Source organism: Dendropsophus ebraccatus, chromosome 14 (genome assembly GCF_027789765.1).
Source record: "Dendropsophus ebraccatus isolate aDenEbr1 chromosome 14, aDenEbr1.pat, whole genome shotgun sequence".
NCBI classification, from domain to species: domain Eukaryota; kingdom Metazoa; phylum Chordata; class Amphibia; order Anura; family Hylidae; genus Dendropsophus; species Dendropsophus ebraccatus.
The window spans coordinates 71,470,818-71,494,128 of NC_091467.1; the positions used below are offsets into that span (position 1 = coordinate 71,470,818).

Consider the following 23,311-nt stretch of genomic DNA (forward strand, 5'->3'; position numbering starts at 1 on the left):
GTTACTACTAGAGATGAGTGCAAATAAAGCATGCTCGAACCTGATCATTCAGCATTTGATTACCGGTGGATGCTGCCCTAGGGAGTCAGGAAAAAACATGGATACAGCATGATTTCCAGGTACCCCTAGGGCTGCATCCAACTTCTTCAGCCACTCATAATCAAATGCCAAATGATCAGGTACTACCCAGACACCCTAACCTGTAACCCTAGTGCTCAGACAGACACACTAACCCAGGGCTGGGGAACCTTCGACCCTCCAGTTGTTGCAAAACTTCAAATCCCATCATGCCTGAACAGATCAGTTCGACTAAACAGTCATTTGCAGATTCACCCTGGTGTGTGGTTTGGCCTTAAAGGGGTAGTTCAGCAAAAATAAAATCTTTTAAATCAACTTGTGCCAGAGATTTGTAATTTACTTCTATTATAAAAATTCCAGTCTTTCAGTACTAAAGGAAGTGGTGTATTCTCTCCAGTCTGGAAAGCTGGAGAAATTTTCTATGGGGGTTTTCTACTGCTCTGGACAGTTCCTGACATGGACTGTGTCAGACTGGAAATAATACATCACCTCCAGGAGAGACAGTTGATGTAAACAAGTACCTGACTGGCTTTATCTGCAACATGCTGGAAGGATTATTCTGAGGGCAAGTTGCTGATGAACTCACTTTTTTTTTACAACTGTATCAGAAGGGGGGGGGGGGAGGAGGGGGAGACAGAGAGAAAAGCTCACACACAGATTTTTGTGTCTTTAGCAGAAAGCAGCAGCTGAGAACTGTGGGAAGGAGACTGAATTGATAATAACCAGTATGGAAGAAATTGTTAGTCTCACCATGGGCAGTGACATATCAAATGTTATGTTTGAGTGGAATACCCCTTTAATGATTGATCGGCAGGCTTCTTACTCCCAGGATCCCCTGATCGGCTGTTTAAAGGAGCCATTCTTTGCTCATGCAACCACCACATAGTTTTTTCCATGTTTACCTGCACTTTTCCTTTCATCGCTCTAGTGGTGACTCAAGGATTAAGCAGTTGTCCCATTCACTGGAAATCCCATGGGAATACAATTGGTTCCCCTATCTAGCACCCCTTTTAGTGCAGCGTGCATTAGGCTTATACCTGAGACATACATCAGTAGGGAGGCTGGAGTGCTCAGCGCTTAATGTTTAAGATCGGGGGGAATAAATTGGGCTGTAATGTCAGCCATCGAGCCGCTGTTATTTTTTATTTCCATTGAGCGTTGTCCAAGATCGGCACATTGCTTTCTGACCTAGCTGTGTTCCAGGGCTTTTTCCCTTGCTGGTGTGAGCCGTGGTCGGGGCCTCTGGTAGCAGAAAGGTTAATGCATTGAATTGTATTGTGTTACACTTAAGTCTGGTTTTGTTTAAATGGCCGGAAAAAACTACGAGGCAGCGAGCGACTTGTTTTTTGGAGTTAGTCTCTCTTGTGACTATTATGGCTCATATACAATATCTCCTGTATCTAATAAGTAGGTTGGAGGCAGAACTGTAACATGTCGAGCAGGAGAGCAGGAACAGATACCAATGAGGCTTTAGATAACAATCGCTCGGAGCTGCCCCTTCTGCCCGGGATAGGTTTTCAGATTGGCCTTAGTGGAAACAATGATCTGATTCTTTCTTTTTAGGCTTGCTGTGAAAAGTGAGACATTACACGTTAAGGTAGAGCGGGTTCACCTGCTTCTCCGTGTCACTGACAGTGGCCGAAACTGTAAGCACAGAATAGTATAAGAGCACAACGTTATGCCACGTGAGGATCGGCAGCCTAGAACTAGAACAAAGGCCACATGCACACACTCCCATTAAAGGAGAAGTCCCATGGCATGGCAAAAACTGCAGGCAGGAAAATAATAAAGACCTGAACTCACCAGTCCTCATGTCTCCGATGCACCGCTCCCGGGTCACGTTCACATCAGCTGGAGACTTGCAGCTCTGCTAGCTGACTTTTACATAGGGTACTATTAGACGGGCCGATGAGGGCCCGATAATAAATGTAAACAATCTGCTAGATTGGCGCTCGTTTACTGGGCCTAAGGGTGCGTTTACACAGACAGATTTATCTGACAGATTTTTAAAGCCAAAGACAGGAATGGATTTGAAAAGAGGAGAAATCTCAGGCTTTCCTTCATTACCTGTTTCTGTTTATAGTCTGTTCCGGGCTTTGGCTTTAAAGATCTGACAGATAAATCTCTGTGTAAACGCACCATAATACACGGCCCGATAATTGATTAACAAGGGCTGCAGGGACATCGTTACCGATGTCCTTGCAGCCCTTGTTTAAATTGCATACATTCCCTATCCATGCTGCAGGGCTCCTCTTCCTCTGTGCTTCTCCCTGGGTCCACGCGCTCCAGCTTTAGAGTGGCCAGTGTCAGCTGACAGGCCGCTCAACCAATCACTGGCCGCAGCAGTCCCAGCCAGTGATTGGCTGAGCGGCCTGTCAGCTGACACAGGCCACTCTAAAGCTGGAGCGCACGGACCCGAGGAGAAGCAGAGTGCAAGAGGAGCCCTGCAGCCTAAATAGGTAATGTATATCGTCAGTCGCCGGCCGCGCAGCGCTATTACACGTAGCGATGTGCGGTTGGCGCCTGATGATTATAGGTTAGAACCTATATCAATGATCAGCCGATGACAACGATAATCGGCTGATCGTTGTCTTTATTACACAGAACAATAATCAGCCGAATCTGGCCTCTCTGGAAGAAAGTGGCCATGTTTTTGTAGTGCTGGATAACCCCTTTAAAAAAAAAATATCCAGTCTTCCAGTACTTATCAGCTGCTGTATGTCTTGCAGGAACTGGTGTGTTCTTTCCAGTCTGGAGAGCAGGAGAGGTTTTCTATGGGGATTTACTACTGTTCTGGACAGTTCCTGACACGGACAGAGGTGGCAGCAGAGAGCACTGTGTCAGACTGGAAAGAATACACCACTTTCTGCAGGACATACAGCAGCTGATAAAAAATGTCCAGTCTTCCAGTACTTAATAGAAGTAAATTACAAATCTCTGGCACTTTCTGGCACCAGTTGATCTGATTTTTATTTTTTTATTTTTTTTATGAACAACCCCTAATTTAACAGAAATTATGGATGAGTGATAATGGGTTGTCTTATTCGAGCATCCTCTTCCTAGAGAATGGTTCCCAAAAACTTACCATGTGGACTTCAGTATTCATATTGTACCAACAGTATTAAACTTCCGACATCCTTGGTTTTTATGTTTGTGCATTAAAGTGTCTCCGTGTTCTTTTCTTCTTTTTTTTTTTTTTTTTTTTGCAGAAATCAATAGTCCAGGCGATTTTAAGAAACTTTGTAATTTGGTTTATTAGGCAAATCTGCCATTATCTGCATGTAAAAAGACTTTCCCCAGCCCCCCCCCCCTCTCATCCACTGCTCATTATCAAGAAATCTCGACTCTTTTAGATCAGTCAGCCCTGTGTAACCCATGGAGAGGGGAGGGGGGAGGAGGGGGAGGAGGGAGAGTAGTCACCAGCAGAGAACAAAGGATTACACAGCGGGACCTGTGTGAAAGCCGGTATTCAGAGGTCAGAGAGGTCAGTGCTAACTTCAGAAGAGAGAGCCCGGTGATGTAGCTGTAAATAAACTCTTTGTTGTCCTGTTTTTGTGCCTCATCTCCCTCCACCCCCTCCCCTCTCCATAGAAAACAATGAAGACGGGGGGGGAACTTCAAACTGCTTTTTCATGATAAAAATGCATTTATCAGCTAATAAACCCAATTAGAAAATTTCTTAAAATCGCCTGTACTATTGATTTTGTAAACGACAGTGACACTTTAAGGGTGACACCTATAGATCCCTTATATTAGGCAAATGATTTATTACTCCCGCTATTTCTCCATTATTGGCTGCCTGTAAGGAGAACCCCTGCATATTGTTTGCTGTTCCTGTATTTGAGGTATGAGAGTCCTGCATAGGAATCTGACCCTTTGTTAGCATAGCCGGGCCGGTGTGAGGAGCCGGTCAGCGGCGTCTTGTACAGGAGAGGGCACATAACGTCAGGTGTTCTGCAAGGAACCAAGTCGGCCTGAACAGACGACTGATTCTGTGTCTGCCAAAAACTGCTGAGCATCATAGGTGGCCACAATATAGGATTACACGTCTGCTTGGGGTCAGGCTGTGCGCTTCCTATCCCTGCAGGTTACATCCTGGTCTACCCAATATCCTTTTTTCCCCTTTCTTCTTAATTTTGTGTTATTATTCTGATGAAACAGTGTGAACTACAGTGCTCCGAAGGTGTCCACACCCTCCCAGGGTCCACAAGGCTCCATTGTCCCACACTACAAACCATTCTTTGGCCTTGTCGGATAATTTGTGACTATATGTCATCTAGACCATTCAGGTACAGCAGTGGATTTTATAGCAAAGGAAAAGTTATCTGTGGGGTATTATCCAAAGTTTTCAGCTATGCATCAGACCAGTGCGCTGGTGCAATCCCAAATCGCCACCCCACTGTATTAGAAGTGATGGCCTAATCGGGATGCCAACCGCTGCACTGAGGGTTGTAGTCCGCCTCAATTACATATCTAATAAACTACAAAGTTCCCGAAAATGGTTCCAAGGATCAAGGTAAGAAAATGACCTTCATCCTCAGCACCCCATGCACTATATCGGCATATCAGCATCCGCCCCATTCTTAGCTGGAAGTCATATGGCCAGAGATGGGGTGGATGAAAGCAACAATGTCCACTTACCTCCCCGACCCCAGAACTGGGTCCTGCATTGCTCTGCTCCGGTCTCTGGTTGCTTCCTGGTCTGTGTAGCAGCTTGAGATGTAATGTTTTAAACTTGCTCAGCCAGTCAGCAGCTGTAGGGGGGTCCCACTTCTGATGCTGAATGACTGAGGGGGCTTGATACGTCATGTCTCAAGATGCTACATAGACCAGGAAGCGACCGGAGCAGAGCGATGCAGGACCCAGTTTTGGAATCGGGGAGGTAAGTGGACGTTGTTGCTTTCATCCACCCCCTCCCCAGCCATAGTGAAAAAAGCCCTCCCACGTGGAGTACCCCTTTATACAGATGCTAAGGCTGCATCTGGTTGTATATTTCTTAGTAAATTTAGTAGTAAGGATTCTCAAATGCAGGACGACAATTGCTTGGCTTGTAGTTCCTCCAATCAGGTGTATTTCAGTGCAATTCCCAGCTGTGAGATGCAGATGCTTATGGCTTTAGCTTAGTCCAAGACTGTGAGGTCCTTGTTCTGCACCCTGACAGGCTTCTCCAGTCTGCCTTCACAGACTCCTCACCACCTTACTACATTAAAGGGGTTATCCAGTGTGGGGGCACTTTTTTGGGGGGACCAGGGAGGAGGTGGCTGAAATAAAAGACGTCCACTTACCTCCCCGGTTCCAGCGGCAGGTCCCGCATCACGGCGCTCCGGTGCCCGGTTCCTGGCCGCTTCCTGGTGTCTGACGCCGCCCGAGACGCTACGTCTCAGGGCCGCTCAGCCACTCAGTGAAGTAGGCGGGATCCGAGCGGACTTCAAACGGATCCCGTCTCCTTCACTGAGTGGCTGAGCGGCCCTGAGACGTAGCGTCTCGGGCGGCGTCAGACACCAGGAAGCGGCCGGGCACCGGAGCGCCGTGATGCGGGACCCGCCGCTGGAAATGAGAAGGTAAGTGGACGTCTTTTATTTCAGCCACCTCCTCCCTGGTCCCCACGCTGGAGCACCCCTTTAACTTCCTCCCAGAAGAACGGACAGACAAGCTCCACCTCTCCACAACAGTTTTAGTGAATGGGAAACCTATTCTCAACCATTGCTTTTTCTATACAATTTAAAGGGAAGTGTCACCTAAATTTTCTTTTACTGGTTAGAGTCACATACAAAAACATGTTCTTTTATTATAATCTGTTTCTATTTTTTTTACTGTAATTTTTTTTTAATTTCACTTTTTATACATTGTTATGGGGGCGGCCATATTGCCTGGGCTGTTCTTAACAGCATTTAGTGACATGTTTTACAGCAAGACTCATGGACATAGACGACAGTAGACAGACTGTGTCTCCTTAAGATGAATGTGAGACATTACTTAGCGCTTTGTGACCTGCAAAGAGGTCATCCCACAGGGAGCTGCTATTGTCTCCTCTATCTACTAGTGTCACATGACGCTGTAATGCTGTACAGATCACTTTACAGCAGCTCCTCCTTATCACCACAGACACAACAGGAAGTCTCAGCTTAGTTTTAGCCCCAGTGGTGAGAATGAGAACTGCAAGATATCAGGATTATTATATAATATAGATAGAAAAATTGGAAATTTGAAAAAAGTCACTAAAAATTCTTATGTTTTTAACATTAAAAACATTATTTATACAATAAGTAATTTTCTGATGATATATTTCCTTTAAGGGCACAGTGTTAAACATGGTCACATATTGGGGCGTACAATATTCCCTTTGTAACGGTCTAGTGGACACTACTTATATACTACACTCTTCTGCGGTGGGAGTGCCGAGTGTCAAATCCCAAGTGATGAGTTTGAAGGCCTATACTCTGAACAACCTCTGAAAACCTGGAAAATCCCTTTACCCTTTTTACTGACAGACGTTCTTGGACATCATTTGTAGCTTGGACAGTTTTCACACTTTTTGACACTTACAAGTAAAAACTGAATTATACTGTGCTAAATGCCACTCGGCACTTTCTACACACAGACACCTTCATGCAATCTTGCATCACGGTGTAACTTTTCCAATAAAAAAAAAGTGCAGTAATTCATGTTTGTGGCTAAGTCTCTGCCCTAAGCTGAACATTACACACAGTACCTCTCCAAATAAACTTTTGGGATGGATTAAAGCTTCTCTACCAGGATTTATCTTAGCGTTCCTTAGCAGCAAAAGAGTTAATGTTTTTTTTTTTTCAGCAATAAAAAACAAAAAAAGCAACAAAACAAACAATCATGCAGTGGTATGAGGTTCTATGACCAAGAGAAACCTGAGTATATGTCTAATGGTCACCATATACTTTCAATTTTTATCTCTCAAACCAGCTGCTTGTCCACCTCATAGACTGGAACATTCAGCACAGCCCAAGCGTTCCTGAGTTTTTCAGGGGAGGGGTAAACCGCAGCAAGAGAGGTCTTGCTGCAGCTTATGTCTCCTGGAACAAAGGGGTCAGGCCATCATGCCCAACTCCTGCCGCCGACATCATCTGTCTGTGACTTTGGGAGAGCCCCATATACCTTAGGTTGATGGATGAAATCACCGTAAGCAGCGATTTCATCCTTCTAAAGTGGCCCTTAAAGGGAATGTTTCATCAGAAAATAACTGAGTTTGTTGAGCTTGTTTAAATAATGTTTTTATGTTAAACATATTTTTTAAGAATTTTGGTGACATTTTTTCTAATTTTAAATTTTTCTATCTATATTATAAAATAATCCTGAGATCTTGCAGTTTTCATTCTCACCACTGGGGCTAAAACTAAGCTGAGACTTCCTGTTGTGTCTGTGGTGAGTAGAAGGGAGGCTGCAGTAAAGTGATCTGTACAGCGTTGCAGCGTCATGTGACTCCAGTAGATAGAGGAGACAATAGCAGCTCCCTGTGGAATGACCTCTTCACAGGTCACAGAGCGCGCTCAGTAATGTCTCACATTCATCTCAAGGGGACAGAGTCTGTCTATTGTCGTCTATGTCTATTAGTCTTGCTGTAAAGCATGTCACTAAAAAAAACAGCCTAAGCAAGATGGCCGCCCCCATAACAATGTACACAAAGCGAAGTAAAAAAAAATTCAGTCAGAAAATAAAAACAGATTAGAATAAAAGAACAAGTTTTAATATCTCATGCTATTGAGTAACAGAAAATTTTGGTGACACCTTCCCTTTACATGGGACGATTATCATGTGAAAAATTTTATTATTTGAATGGAAGCGATAATCTTTCCGTGTTTATGCAGTCAACGATCCAACGACGAATGAGAAGTCGTTTGAGCTGACCATAAAATCATTGTTAAAGGGGTTATCCAGCGCTACAAAAACATGGCCACTTTTCCCCCTACTGTTGTCTCCAGTTCAGGTGCAGTTTGTAATTGAGCTCCATTTACTTCAATGGAACTTCAAAACCCCACCCAAACTGGAGACAACAGTAGGGGGAAAGTGGCCATGTTTTTGTAGCGCTGGGTAACCCCTTTAATCATTTGGTGTTTGGACATATCGCTCATCTGTTTGTTGGGATCAGAAGGCGTATAGAGTATACAATCGTAATAAGGATCGATAACTTACGACTATTGCTCCGAGTATTATGGTGAGCCATTTCAGGTCATTCACAAAAGCCCTCGTTTGTCATCATTTATATCCTTTTTACCATTTGGATGAATATTCACCTCTTAGTACCCCTTTTATTTTACTGCTTATTGGCTTTCTTCTATAGCCGTTGTGTTTAGCAGCTCGAAGACATAAAGTATATAGAAGTCTATTGGAGAGCCTTTCACACACACCTGAGTGGTGGCACCATGCCCAGGCACCGGAGGCAGTTCCACAATCCTTATCAGCCCCTAGTTTCCGCGTCTCAATCATCGGCCTGTTTCCACGTATCTCTCATCCGCAGACTCGGAGCCCTCTGGCTCAGGGGCCTGGGAGGAATGTGTTCCCTGTGTCTCTCCCTGTTTGTTTATCCGGTGTAATTATACACTGCGCAAAGTGTTCACTTGGGGGATAATGAGTCAGGGCATAATTATCGCTGGGCCCCCGCAGCGCCAAACATTTCATCTCATATTAACACAGTATTCTATGGCATGTTCTCCGAACCCATAGCCCCTACGAGACTGGATACAAACCGGCTATAGAATTACTATAATATCACTATTAGAATGAAGTAGGTTACCGTCCTGAACCGCCATTCTTTTCATAGCTGAGATTTCGAGCTAAGGTTTTGTACTCTGTATTTTGGCAGGGTGTTTCACATAGCTGCCATTCTGCATTGGGCACCTGAGTTCTATGCCACCCTGGGCCAATCATGTAGGCACTTCTACATACGACCGGTGGGCCCACCCATGATCATAAGAATGTGGGTCTCTGACCTGTTGAGTTGGGCAGCAGCGCCACTCCATCCACTGGAACCTCATATTGTCATTTGGTCATGATCAGTGGGGGGCCCAGGGGCTGCACCTCCAAAGATCAGACACTCATCCTCTATCCACGCGAATAAAAACAAGCAATTAGCCAGTGTATTTAAGGAATTTATAGTAATAAAATGGGGTAATAACATCATCCCGGGAGCCCTATGGCAGTAAAGGGTTAGTCAGTATTAAGTGTATTGGGGCATGACAGCTAATGTTGGTGGAGATAGGGGTCAGGTCTAACATCCAATGAAATTCCATAGTATAGTGTCCCACTACGTGGTTTTTTTCTTCTTATACATTGGTAAAACTGTATCACTCTAGTGTCACTGGTTAGGACAGGTGGCTGCTGTTCCTTACTCCAACCACTAGATGTCACACTCACAGCACAGCTGCAGATAATACTAGGTCTAGCTACACACATGCTCTCTTTAAGACCCTAAAGTCTCAGTCTTATCTTTACGACCTGTTGTCTGTTTATAGTCCACTCCTGGCTTTGGCTGTCAGATAATTTGTCAGATAATCTGTCAGACATCTTTTGGTGTAATAGGGCCTTTAGTCTGCACTTCCTGTAGGGAGTCAGTCTGGTTCCAGAGAGAGAAGAGAGCAGACATTACAGCTAAAACAGGACAGTTCGACCACCTTAGGCTATATTCACACACCCATAGTGCAGCCCGCACTACGAATGTGCATCCGTAGAGCTCCGTGCTTCATGGAGCACTTTTTCAGGCTATATTCACACATCCGTTGTTCTGTCCACAATTGCGGGAACGCAATTTCAGACAGACCATAAAACCAATGTTATTCAATGGCCCTGTTCACAATTATGTATGTGAATGGACATGTTGTCACGTGTACCTTTTTTTGCGGCACGGATCGCTAGGGTAATGAAGTGTAAAGTGGATGCACATTCCTAGTGCGGGCCACAGTTGCAAATGCGGACAGAACAATGGACGTGTGAATATAGCCTTAGAGAAAAGGGACAGATAACTCAAGACTGGACCTGCAGTAGAACTCAGCAAGCCGCTTTCTACTGACAAGGTGCTCAGCTTTGTAGGAAGGACACTACAAGCCAGCTCCACCCAGAGCAGAGACCTGGGACTCGTACTACCCCAGTAAGACGGAAACCTGACACAGTGGGGCAGAAGGTTAAGTGAGATAACTAGACCGATCCATACGTGGGTATGTGGATTTCTTCAGAACACTTCTTCACCACATCCCGGCAGAGTACTTAGTACATGAGGCAAGGGCCCTCCTATCCTGTCCCTATCACCTCTTACTGTTCTATCAACTCACCTATCTACCTGTTGGAGTATTGTATTGATTATTTTTGCACTAACTATCTGAACAATGTTTTGCACCTACACCTTGCACCTCACCTTAGTTCTAACCAAGGTCCAATTGCTGCGTGTCCAACGGTGAGTGTTACCGCTCCTGGCCAACGTGACAAGTAGCCTCCTAAACATCAGTGCCCACCAGCAGGCCCATAATCAGTTCCAGCATCCCAGGCCACAGCAATAGTATTTCTTTGGACATTGTGGGACCTTAAAAAAAAAAAAAAAAAAAAAGTACCTTCTTTTTCAAAAGATTTTTTTAAAATGTGTTTGTTAGATTACCCCTTCAGAGTTTTATTTAATTACTGCTGTTATTGAGCACTTGAGATGCCCCTCCCTCCATGGTGCAAAGCTATATCTTATTCTCTCACTTCAGGGGGTGGGAAAGGAGCTGGGCTTTTTCCAGTACTCTCACAGGACTTCCTTCACCTTACCTCTCTGGCCGGTCACAGCACATTCACATTCTCCTTTCTGCTATGTCTTCACATTGTCCAGAACACTCTTACTAGCACTATGTGGCATGCTGGGCTAATGACTTATACAGTACACTAGATGAAATGTGATGGAGAAGGGATTACTGATGCTCTGGCTTTGTAAGATGATATGTGAGCAGAGATGAAAGAAGTGAAAGAAACACCAGTAGGAGGGAAGGTGTACGTAGGTTGGAAGTTGTAGTTTTGCAGTAGTTGGACTGACACATTTTAGGCTGGGATGGCACCAGTATAATATGGATGTATTATTGCATCCATATATTGGCCACTAGTCCTAGCCGACCAAGGGTCTGATGATCCGAACGTACAGCTGGGCCCTGTCCGTATTCTCATAGTGTTAATGCGGAGTCCACCCTGTATATTCAAAATTGGAGCAGGAATTAGATTTCTAATCCTTAATCCCGAGCTTACAAAACATTGACTCCTGCTGGGATTTTATCTTACGTGAAGTTCTGAGTAAAGATGAATATTCATTTTTTTTTCCTCCCCGCGGTCGCCCTGCACCGTCTGATTACTCATTCTCCAGATAGACTGCAAACAATGCCTCCCCGTCACAATGAGATTACCTCCACAATCCGATTAATGACCGTATCCATCAAATGAAATCACTTAGTAAAAACTTTTCATCCTTTTTGCCACTACAATTAATGTTTGTGGGGAGACGGCGTATACAATGCCGGCCGGCCATGCTCATGGTAGCACCGTGTATGCTATGGTGTGAAATGAGCGCAACTGAAATGTATCCCCCCCCTCCCCCTCATTTCTGCATTCCTTGGGAATCTTGTAATTAATTCAGGAGAAAATTAATTACTGTCGGATTATGCAACAATGGGATGCTTTAGAATTCAAGAGGCCCGAGACACACCAGATCCAAGGACCTTTATCCGCTTTAAACCTACATTAACCCATTCAGCCCCTTAAACAGGTTAATTGGCACTATAGACAGTAGGACGGGTTCACTTTAAATTTCGAGGGATAGAGCAACCTGTAGCAAGCTATGGATGGAATAGACAGGTGATGTATGACACTGTGAGAGTGTAAAGCTTGCTCTTATCCCGTCAGCATGCATCCCCCTCCTATGTCTACCCCCTGCCTCCTCTGCACACCCCTCTAATCGCATGTACGTTCTGTGCCGGATTATCCTTTTCTATAATGGCTAAGCCCAATTAGGCGACACCAAAGAGGCTATGAAAATAAGTGGCAGATGACTGCCGCCATGTCTTACCTACTAGGCCCAGGGCCTTGTGACTTCACCCAGTCCAGCTCACGTCTTCGGCTTGGAATGTACAATTAAAAAAAAAAAAAAAGTTTTTGTTCTTAAAAACTAACAAGGGGTTAAAGGAACTACTTGCAGTGTTTACTCCACTGCCCCCAACACTGTCCATTTTCCCATGTCTGCGGCTTGCCGGCCTATGAATTAGTCGCCATGGTGACCATGTTACCCCCAAGGAGCTGGAAAAAAAAAAGTTGTCCAGGACTCATTTTAGCAGAAATAATTCTCACCCCCCGGCGTCTGGCATCCAATGGGAAGGCCAGAATATGATGTCATATCTTCCCTCTATTACCAGCATCCTCCACTCCAGCCCTTTCTCACTGAAATGTCAATGTGTAAAGGGGGAAGCATGAAAGCCGGGGGACTTTGAAATGCAAAATCTATGTGTGTTTCAATATTTGGCTGACTGTGCAATACAGAGTGACTGTGAGAGCGTCCGGACTGCACCATGGTGGTATGGGGGCCGCTGCGGAGTAACTTCATAGACGCAGAATGTTCTGCATATACAGAATGGGGATATGTCATGGCCATAATACTGAAAATAATTGTCGCCAATGATTTCTACTATGTGCAAGGATCGTAACATATAACCCACATCAGGGATTATACACACAGTGATGTCACAGTAATGAAGCCATGTGCACAGTGATGTCACGGAATAGGGATTATACACACAGTGATGTCACAGTAATGGAACCATGTGCACAGTGATGTCACTGAATAGGGATTATAGACACAGTGATGTCACAGTAATGGAACCATGTGCACAGTGACATCGCTGAATAGGGATTATACACACAGTTATGGAACCATGTGCACAGTGACATCATCGAATAGAAATTATGCACACAGTGACATTAAGGAATAGGGATTATAGACACAGTGATGTCACAGTAATGGAACCATGTGTACAGTGATGTCACTGAATAGGGATTATACACACAGTGATGTCACAGTAATGGAACCATGTGCACAGTTATGTCACCGAATAGGGATTATACACACAGTGATGTCACAGTAATGGAACCATGTGCACAGTTATGTCACTGAATAGGGATTATACACACAGTTATGGAACCATGTGCACAGTGACATCACCGAATAGGGATTATACATGCAGCGATGTCACAGTAGTGAAACCATGTGCACAATGATGTCCTAGTAACAAGAACGCTTACAATGATGTCACAGAATAAGTATACTTTACATACGTTGTCAGAGTTGAAGCATGAAGCACATAGTGACATCACAGCAGTAATGACATCACAGTAGAAGAACAATGCACACAGCAGGGACAACACACTTGTCACATGTAACAAGAGTCTCCTCTTATCTTAGATTCATTGAAATTAAAGGTTCGGAAATCTTGGCTCTACCAGTTGAGCAATTGTATTGCCATTTGACGGTGTGGTAGCCCAATTACTTGTCAGCGTCCCGTACTTTTGCTTTTAATGAAATAACGTTTTCCAAGTCACTGAGTGCCATTCTGTTATTTTATTGTGATCTTACACAGACAGATTGAGCTGACGGACCATTGAAGCCAAAGCCAGGAACAGACTATAAACAGAAAACAGGTCGTAAAGGAAAGACTGAGATTTCTCCTTTTCAAATCCATTCTTGGCTTTGGCTTAAAAAATCTGTCGGATACATCTGTGTGTAAACACCATTAAAGTTTCTTCAATGGGATAATTGATAATGAATCTGCTAAGCCAGGCCACCCTAAAACACGGCATTGTGTCTTTCTTTATAAGGTTTCACTCCACTTTTTCTTAACCTTGTGTAAGGGAATGAATAATCTGTGCTGGCTGTAAGGTGGTATCTGAGACCAGCTCCCCATCTAATCTGTGTAGAAGCTTCCTAACTCCCCAACTGCAGATGTCAGGGAGGGAACATCAGACATATTGGATTTCACCATGTTACTGGATAGAGGAGTCTGGAAGTGGCTTTGTCTCTTCTCCCCATTCAAATTTACAGGCAGCTGAGCTATATGTGCATAGGGGATTTGAAGTGGTCACCGTAAACTAAACATACTTTCACCTGCCAACTAATCTAATGGTCCTTTCACATGGAACGATTATCGTTTGAATTTTCACGATAACGATCACATTTGATCGATAATCTGCTCGTGTAAACACCGCAAACGATCAAGCAATGAGCGAGAAATCGTTCATCTTGGTCTTTCAACATGTTCTCAAATCATCGTAGGTTATTCGCTTCTCAGATCGCTTAGTGTAAACAGTCTTTCACATATTTATCCTATATGTGAGATGAGCTTAAAGGGGAAGTCCGGGCAAAATAATTTTAAGATATGTTATTGCCCAACAAAAGTTATGAAAATTACTAATAGACACTTATAATTGGAAACGCACCTAGAGTGCCTTTTCCCTGCACATAAACTGCCAACACCTGCTGCAGCGGTGGGACAGACTGGAGTAGCAGGAGGCGGCAGTTTATGTGACGTGACATCACCAGCTTTACAGAGACCTGAATACGCCATGCTGTAGTAAGTGTGAGGCAAATGCACCATAGGTGCATTTCCCATAATAAGTGTCTGTTAGTAATTTTCATAACTTTTGTTGGGCAATAACATATCTTAAAATTATTTTGCCCAGACTTCCCCTTTAAGTGATCTTAAAAAGATCGCAATGACGATTTTTTCAAATAATGTATCTTTTTTGTCTAAACGCTGATCTTTATAAAAATAAAATTGTTGCCTTAAAGTCGTTAAACCATTGATTGGCCGAATTATCGCTCCATTGCGTCATATAAGCTTCATGCAGAGCGCAAGACCATTCCCCCCCCCCCCGCGCGCGCGCGTGGAATAGGGGATGAGGATCTGACAGATTGGCGGTGGTGCTCGCTTCCTCCACAGTATTGGGCCCTAACATCCGATAAACATCCACAGGGTTAGCCCCATGACACCATTACAAATTCTTCCTAGTACCCCCCCCCCACTGGTCCTTGAACACTTGGCCTCATGGACTGATGTGTCGGTGGTCACATAACACATGCAGAGATCAGTGGGGGACGACAGAAGGGTTTCCATAACAGTAAAGGAGAAAAGGGGAGTATAGTGTTTCGTTAAAGGGGTACTCAAGCCAAAAAAGATCTTTCAAATCAACTGGTGTCAGAAAATTATATAGATATGTAGAAAACCTCTCCTGCCAATCAGAAAGTGAGCGGCACTGTTCATCCTGATCAGTCTGCTTCAGGTCCCCCCACTCCCCGCTGACGTTCAGTAACATCACTCCTTATTATTTCAGGTGACAGAATATCCTTTTGGTTGTTTGTATATAACATTGTGTTTTCTTTCTGTCTTTACAGGAATGGAATGGTTCACTTTCCAACCAAACATGATCTGCAGGTACGTGGGAATTTTATGAGCTCATTGTATAAACACGGTGTACGCAACCTCACCGAAAACACCTGCTGATAGCTACTCCTTCTATGTGTATAGAGGTAGTGCTAACTAAGTAGTGTACATTACACACATGCAGTAATAAGGTGGGAGCCAGCTAGGGTGCCGACACAGGGGGGAGATGTGACACACACCTGCTCGCCTACTCCTGATATAAGTATATAAGTAATAAGTATATATAATATGATATAGTATAATATAAGTAATATGATATAGTATGAAATGATATAGTATGATATAAGTAATAAGGTGGGAGCCAGCTAAGGTGCCGGCACAGGGGGGAGATGTGGCACATGCCTGCTCGCCTACTCCTGGATAAAAACACAAGGGTCCATGCATGTCTTACTGCAAGCCATAGGAACCCAGCAAGTTTTCCTTTCTTGGATGAGGCGGAAATGTGCAAAAACGTGAACAAGGCAATATAGAGAGTAGAATACTCTGAATCCTATGTATACCTGTTGTATCAGTGACTTGAGGAGGAATTAGCAGCAGCCTATTAGACTCCTATTCATATAAGAAGGGAAGGATAGAACGGAAACATAACACAGAAAAATACAAGATTCCCGCTGAGAACCTGGGGGGACCGTAAGTGTTAGAGGAAATTGGAGGAATCGCTTATACACAATAACGTAGACAATGATAGGTTTATGAATAGCCCTTATAATGGGGTTTACTCTGCCTCACTGTAGTGCATCCCGGTATATGTCAGCATCCTATCAGAAAGGAATAGGGACCTATACCATGGCCCACTGCAGAAGGATCATTTACTTTACCCTCCCGAACATAGTCAGCAAGTGACTACATTTTATTTAGCTGGACTCTATAGCGTGGTGTGCTGTGCTATTAAAGGCCCTATCCACAAACAATTATCGTCCGGTGTAGTAGGTAAAGTTAAAGGGGTTGTCCAGCGAAAATCTTTTTCTTTCAAATCAACTGGTTTCAGAAAGTTATACAGATTTGTAACTTCTATTAAAAAAAAAAAAAATCTCCAGTCTTCCAGTACTTATCAGCTGCTGTATGTCCTGCGGGACACAGTGCTCTCTGCTGCCACCTCTGTCCATGTCAGGAACTGTCCAGAGCAAGAGAAGTTTTCTATGGGAATTTGCTGCTCTGATACCTGTGAAATGATTTTCACTGGATAACCTCTTCAAAAGGCAACGATCAGCCTACACGCATGATGTCCCTTTTGGGGCTCCCGTCATCCTGACGTCCTGCTCAGCCAATCATTGCCCTGTCCTATTGCAGCCACTGATTGGCTGAGCGGGATATCCGGATGCCAGGAGCCCGAGAATCAAGCCGGAGTGTGGACCGGTAAAGTATTCACCAGGCTGCCGCAGGTTAAAGCGACTCTGTACCTACAATCTGACCCCCCCCAAACTACTTATACCGTCAGCTGCTTTTAATCCAAGATCTGTCCTGGGGTCCGTTCGGCAGGTGATGCAGTTATTGTCCTAAAAAACAACTTTTAAACTTGCAGCCCTGTGTCAAACGGCCGTGGCTTAAAGTATCTGTGCCCTAACTTTGCACCACCTCTCCGTCCCTCCTCCGCACACTCTTCACCATTAGGAATGCTCCAGGCAGATTTTCTACTATTCATCACCTGTATAAGCATGGCACATGGGTTGGATCGTTAAGGCACCTGTGTACTGTTCAGCATGGAGAAAATGTTCTAGGGGCATTCCTAATGATGAAAAGGATGGGGAGGAGGGACGGAGAGGTGGTGCAAAGTTAGGGCAAAGATACTCTACGGTATTGGTTGCTCTCCCGCGCCAGCGTTTATCAATGAGCTTTCTTGTTGACACGATTGGGCAGTGTTTGTGATCCGCTCGCTGGCAGCTGGTTGTTCTGCTATTTTAGGTAGTCAAATTGCTGCCGGTGGAAGGAGTTAACAGGAATGCCTGGAACACCTTGCTGATGACACTGCGGGGAATGCAGGATCTAGGTAGAGCCCGGGCAGAAGTGCATCATGTAGGAATGAATTAGTAATGTAAACAATCTGCCCTCATCCTTCACCGCCGGCTCAATGTCACGTTTCACTTGTTTCTTGGCGTTCCTCGCAGTGTCTTCTCCCTGGACTTCCCCTTCAGGCCTCAGCCCGTTCAGACTCCTCTCAGTAGCTTATCCAAACACCACGGTTTTATTCAGGATAATTATATTTATCCGATTCCCCATGATCCGCACTTCTGGGTCCCTGAGGTCCCACGTCCTTAATAAGTGTAATAACCCCATTGGGTTCAGCAGCAGTTCACACACTCCTTCTCCTGCACGCTCTGTAGCTGTCTCATGGCAGGTGTCATTCCTCCTCTAAGGAGCTGCGGAGGGCAATTTGGCACCTGAAAAACCTGGACAGATCATAGGGTCATCAGGATAAATGATTAGGCCAGGTTTCCATATGTCAAACAATTCAAAGCCATGGATGGAAATGCTAGATTGGTTTTACTCACCTGGTGCCCCTTTGGCTGAAATGGGACATGGCGCTAGACTTAGAGCCCTATTACATGAGACGATTATTGTGTGAAAAATCATTTGAATGTAAATGATGATCTTTTTGTGTAATTGCAGGCAACAATCAAAAATTGTTCATTTGATGTTGATCGTGCATTCACTGTGTATTGTGGAAGCAGTGTAAACGGCAAACCCATTGGTTCCCACCAATAAGATTTTAATGGCTTACCCTGAGGGTAGGCTATTGATAAAGTCTCTTAAAGGGCCTTTAAGTAGAGGATTTGCCCTCATGTACTCTGACACCATAGGCGTTGCAGACATCTATTCCAGTTTCCATTCTAGTGTCACAGGGACACGTCACCAAGGTTTAGGAACTCACCCGTAACCTGCATATTGCTATGAGCTGCTGTCAAAGTATATGCAGCAGAGCTTAAATCGTAGACAAAACATACCTGTGACCTTATTGCCTTTTTGTCACTGTACTACATGTATCATTTTACCGACACTGTATGTCGTGTGAACACCAGACATGACACTGTCAAAGATTAGGAATATTGGATATTGCATGAACAAGGTTATACAAGCTGTAAGATCTTTTTGGCTGGGCACTGAGGATCCAAGGGTTGCCATCAGACTCCATTATCTACCCTTGGTCCTTCCTGGTCAGCATGTGGTGGCGAGTCATGTTCTGACCGCTGCAGAATAGAAATCAAAGAGAAGACATCACAACCAGAAGAATCAGGGGTCAAAACCAGGAGGTCAGGTGACAGAGGAGCAAAATGAAAACCGATTCGAGGCTACTATACTCATCTGGCCCTACTGCTGGCAGTATGAGGTATATGGGGGCTTCCCAACTCTCCACCAACAGGAGGAAACACAAGGACAAATGATCATCCAGCCAACAGTTATTGAAGGTTTATAATTGCTTTATGATCGGGGTTAAAACACTCATCTGAATATATTTTTAATATGTCCCTTCTCTCTTTGTGAACTTCTTTCCGCCTCTCTTGTCCTGTTTACTTCTTTCCTCAAAGCGACCAGGATGATGTTTGCGGTTGGGGAAAAGCTTTGTTTGTCAGGGCTTATGTGGGTACACAGTGAAATGTTCCGATTCTGCAACCACTTCAAGCACAGAGCAGTGTAACACGTTTACCTGGAGGAATGCTCCCAGTCTCCACCTCCACTCTCGGAGCCAGTTCCTTGCCGAGTCTCCTGTCCTAACATGCAGCTTCACTGAACCAGAAGAAAACTGTATATATACGTTGTATATGTAGTTGTTTTAACTGTTAAGATCAGGGATGCAAGAACATTTAATTTCATGCGGTTCTTGATCTTCCCGACCAATGAACCCATCCAGTGCAGTCATGCAGAGTCTTGGTAGCACATCGTCTCCCATACTTATTCAGATTACTCACAGTCTATGCCGTCTCCCATCCAACAATGTAACGGTTCTGGGTGGACCTCATTCTATCTACCTGGCAGATATCCTTGTCCTGGCAGAGTTTATTTCTATGAAACACTTTACCTTTTTGACCTTGATAAAAACTACTTATGGAGAACACAAGGATTAAAATATTACTGCTCAAGATCTTCATTCTTTGCCATGCGGTAGGACACGGCCTCCGGGATGTGAGAGTGCTGCTGCACCTCTAGAGAGTACGCTGGGAGCCAGGGCGGACACAACAGTCTATAAACATTGTTACTAAGGTATTCAGAGTTTACAACCATCCTTCTCCCTAAGCAACAATGCAGAGAACAACAAAACAGGTGAGTCAGTGGGTACCCAGACTGTAGACACTGACCCCAACCACCGTGCCGTAAACATCTGTGAGCCATGCTCTGACTATTCCAATAAAATCCAGGAGGAGAGGATATGATGTATGTCAGCCGTGAGAACTCCTAGGACAAGAGGTCATGCCGTAGAATCACAGGGGTGTCTAGCAATGTGTCAGGAGGGTCTGGAGGAAGTTTGATGCTATCTCCTACTCCGCGGTAGGTGACATGGTCTTGCACAATAGTAATTCTATGCACTTGGATGCTGATGGTAGGACTTTTTTACTTTTTGAAGAGGGCTGTAAAAAGTTATGCAGAGGTTTGTAAAATCCAACATCTGTAGGTCATGCTTCATATATATCTAGAATTCCAGTTCACCCTACAGATGAGGACTGGTGTCTGTACAGGTGAGGTATGGAAATGGTAAAAACATGGATAAACAAAAGCATGTAGACTGCTCCGTTCTTCCCCACCAAGTCTATGCAAGGAACTTGTGAGCCTTGCTGCTTGTTCTCCCCAATTCCTAAAACCAGTAGCCTATACCCTGGGCCAAGAAGAAACTTTTAATTTTCAATATTGGTATACCAATTAATTATGACATTATATGTCCTAAAGGAGAACCCCAGTTAAGAAAGAATTAACCAAGTTCAATCCCCACCCATAATCTAAGCTTGTATGTAATAGGTTTTTATTACATGAATTGGTCCGTTTGTCTGCAGCTCATCCTGACTCACTCCCTGAAGCTGCTGAAAATCCTCACGGCCTGCTCCACTCTGTCTCCACTCCTCTGTGCTCCCCCTCCCTTCTGAGACAGAGGTCACATAAGGGAGGGGGAGTACAAATAGAAGATCCTTTGGTGATGCCATAAATATACAAAATTACCAGCTCACCGTGTAAAGAACTTTCCACAGCGTGTGGAAACACCACTCCATTTAAGTGTTCTGTTTCATCTATAAAACCAGTGGACAGCCCAAAGCCTGTGTTTCTGCTATTGCATGCACTGCTGCTCATGGCTGATGAAGGGCCCTATTACACGGAGCAATAATCTGCTGAATCAGGCCGATGTGGAAGATTATCGATCCATGTTATAAAAGACAATAATCAGCCAATGACGATGATCATCAGCTGATCGTGTCTCTTGGTCCTGATCAAAAACTATTGGCCGCTGTCTGCACAATAATAGTGTAGTGATTCCATGAGTGGCCTTTCAGTTCAGAGAGGTTGTTACGGTGGCAGCGGGACCAGGGAGAAGCCAGGAAAATGCCGGGGAATTTTATTATTTTTACACTCAAGGCAAGGGCTGCTTGGACATCGCTAACAATGTCCATGCACCCCGCTTGCATGATAGTCCAGCCGTGTAATAGGCTCAGTAAACCAATGCCAATTTACGTTGGTGATTGGGCCGTGTAATACAGCCCTAACCAAGATCCTTTGGTGGGCTACTTCAAAGTGAGTCCTGCTCACAATAATTTGGAAATACACACAATCTTTTATGTATCAAAAGATGTTAATGTCAAGATTTTTGGCTCCCCTAAGACTTTGACTTTTTGCACAGGAACCACGGATTGTAGACCTATAGTCAGAAGACGCTCGAAAGCCAACAATCAGCTGCTAAAGGAATTGCCAAAAATCCCATAGATGTGTATTGCAATGCAAGATTATGAGTACTCTGGCAGTTCGGTATAATGTTCACGTTAGCATTGCTGTTATGTCAGATAAATAGTTATGGATATGTAAGTATAACACGTCGCTATAAAGCCCTCATCTGTATGTGTGATCACATACGTGGGGGGTCGGTGCATTTCTTACCTGGCCAGGAGCTGAGCACAGAGTGCGAGTCTTGAGTGTTTGCTCCATACACGGCTGTCAGGGCTGGCGTCCTGTTTAGACAGGTATTCTGATGTATGAGTGACAAGCATTTGGTGGAAATCCCCAACTTGCATTACTTTATGTCATCCCTAAAGAATGATGAATAAATTCACTAATATGTACATCTCTAAGAATAGATTCCTGAAGCCTGCGCTGCCGAGGTTCCCATTACTCATTACCTTCTTTTTAAGATTCACAATATATTGCAAAACGTTTAAAAGGAGAACTTGGGACTAGAGCTGTTTAGGAAGTTCTTTAATGGAGTGCCCCCCCCCCCCCCCAATAAGCTTATAATAAACAACCGATCACAACCCCTCCAACACTGGGGTCCCAGTTGACCACAAACCGTCCTTAACTGCATGGCCACATTGAAGATGACACTAAAAGGAGTAATGGTCACACGTGCCCTCCCACTCATTCATTTCACTGGGGCTGATGGGAAAGGTGAAGTGCCTCTTAGTTCCACAGACTCTGAATGAAGAAACACCACTCATGTGTGATCAAGATCGGCGGAATAGGGAATGTGGACCCTTATTCTAGTGATTAGTGGCCCCATGTCCATCATGGTAAAACCCCTTTAAAATTTTTACCTCCCTTGTGATTTCAACAGAGATGAGTGAACCAAATTCGCTGATCGGAGATTTGTACCTTTTGCAAGAAGTTTTAGTTCGGTATTTTGCCAAATTTTTTGCAGAGTTTAGAACAAGTACGTAAATATGGTGGATGCACATCTTAAAAAAAAAAAAAAAAGTTTTCTCACCGTTGTCGTCCTCCGGGTCTCTTATGTCTCCAGCCCATTCAGCCAATCATTGACTGAGACAAGACAGTGTCACGGCCACTGATTGGCTGAGCAGCCTGTCGCTCTGGTCTCCAAAGGAGGATGTGGGGGACACTAGACATTAGAGAAGAAGGGGACTGGGGAACACGGACAGGTAAGTATAGATGAGCAAATTTTTTGAACAGTTCTAAAACAGCTAAACATATTTGTTTGTTTGTTTTTTTTCTTAGCTGTTTTAGTGCAATTTGGTTCAGAAGAACCCAAACTTTACATTAAAGTTCGGCGAACCTACCAGACACTTTTGACTACCAGACTACCAAACAATTTTGAAAAATTCGCTCATCTCTAGATATCAGGTCAGCCTGCTGTTGTGGCACCTACTGGCCTGTTCTGGCACATATGGACCATACGATGGCCTGCTGTTTGTGGGTACAGGTGTGGAGACATAAGATGCAGATGAGAAAATGTCCCATGGATTAATTTTTTTTTACACTTTTGAATGATGATAACACACTTGCTGATCTAAGGTTCTTCACACATTATGTGAATGCAGACCCAGCGGAGTGTCCCTCTGGTCTCTGTTGAGATGGCATCAGCACTATCCTATACAGAAGGCCTCAAAATAACAGGATTGCCAGGATTGCTACTGTGAAAGGGACATAGGGAATTTCCACTCTGACCCCTTTGTTCTTAGGATGGAGGGGGTCCCACAGTTTATGCCATCACTGATTATAAGTTAGAATGTATCCTAGCAATATGTCATTACCTCATGAAGGATCTCTCCCTGTCTGGGAATCTGTTAAAGTGACTGTACCACCAGGCCCAGGCTGAAGCACTGGAGGCGGCCGACCCA

At 44.3% G+C, this 23,311-nt stretch overlaps 1 long non-coding RNA gene across 1 annotated transcript in view; it reads left to right on the forward strand.

The window, feature by feature from the left end:
- LOC138772466 (uncharacterized) overlaps positions 1 to 23,311 on the forward strand; it is a 256,638-nt gene that overhangs the window by 104,580 nt on the left and 128,747 nt on the right. Inside the window, exon 3 of the long non-coding RNA XR_011359772.1 lies at positions 15,500 to 15,539. This is a non-coding gene — a long non-coding RNA (uncharacterized lncRNA). The remainder of the gene's footprint in view (positions 1 to 15,499; positions 15,540 to 23,311) is intronic.